Source organism: Coenobita brevimanus, chromosome 6 (genome assembly GCF_032717465.1).
Source record: "Coenobita brevimanus isolate Jiangsu-jjx chromosome 6, ASM3271746v2, whole genome shotgun sequence".
Lineage (NCBI taxonomy): Eukaryota > Metazoa > Arthropoda > Malacostraca > Decapoda > Coenobitidae > Coenobita > Coenobita brevimanus.
The window spans coordinates 49,597,284-49,598,743 of NC_136959.1; positions in this window are offsets into that span (position 1 = coordinate 49,597,284).

The window sequence follows — 1,460 nt, forward strand, 5'->3', positions numbered from 1 at the left end:
TTACACAGTAGCTATAGCCTGAAGGCTGGAATTACGTGAGGCAGCCTAAAGGGCAGACAATACCTGTATAGTACATACGTTAGCCTGGGGAGTAGGATTACAGGAGGTAGCTCGAATAACAGTGTATATATAACATACTTCTAAGCTAGCCTGAGGGACAGGGTGATCTACGGTAAAGTGTCCTGATAGCGAGATGGACATCTCTGGCTACACTAAATACGCCTCTGATGATAAGGGAACATATGATGAAGAATAATTTCTAACGGTGGTGGACTTTCCTGGTGATACGATGGGTGGACGTGGGACGAAGATATGGATTCTGATGACGATGGATATTCTTGGTAATCCATGATCACTTCTTACGATAAAAAAGGTACATGTGATGAAGAGGTGGTAGTTTCTGATGATGATGGACTTTCCTCTTGACATTATGGTTGTTTCTAATCACGAAAGAGAATGTGGGGCGAGTGTGTAGGCGTCTCGAACATGGTGGACAGTCTTGGCGATCTATAGGCACCTCTGACGATAAGGAGCTATGTGATGATGAAATAACTTCTTTGGCAGTGTATGGCAGACGTCTCTGTCAGCACCAAAGACGCCTTTGATGAGATGGGGTATTTTTTCGGGACTTGGAGAATTTTGGAATGTTGGTTGTATTTTATTACCGACTGCTCTCCGGGATAACATGTACAGTACCTTCCTTTCGAATGGTGTGTGAAGACTCAGAGAAGCAGAGTTGAATGTCTGCTACTAATCAAAAGTCATGGAGAATATCGGGTGATGACTGAAGAAAGCGTTTATTGGTGACCGATGGCTGTAGTATATTTTGATTGGCAGCAAATGGCCGAAGAGAAGATGTCTGTTGGTGAGCGATGATAAAAAGAAGCAGAGGGAGTTCTACAGTGTCTGATAAGGGTATCCGAACTGTCATACTACTGTACATTTTATATTACAAGAGATGTGGGAAGGTTGTGTCATCCATGTAGCTCGGGGTGAGAAGGGAGCCAAACAAGGCTACGTGGGAAACAGCTTTATATCTCTCTCACACTTCCAATCTAGTTACGCAGTTCTGTGCTCACTTATCCGCAGATCCTACAAGCTTGTTAACTGGCCACACAATCATCACTCTCAGGCAGGAGACTCGGTCACAGGTAAAGAGAGAAGTCCAAGTTGTGACTCACACGTTGCTACAAATCTTATTACACATCTCAGTTATTTATCCTCCAAATACCTGAAGATCAGCCATCCCAGTATCGCCCACCTGAAGATCAAACGCGCAAAGATGAACTCGAGTGGCTTATCTTCAGGTCATCCCTTTTCTCCCAAGAGTTTTCAGTAACTGTTTTGAAGTAATTGCCTGGTTTTGACACTTGGGTTAGCTCCCAGTTTACATAAAGCATCAGCTGCACCATGATCAGCCTCAATATGGGGATTCCTTAAGAGGAAGCACAGCATCATTT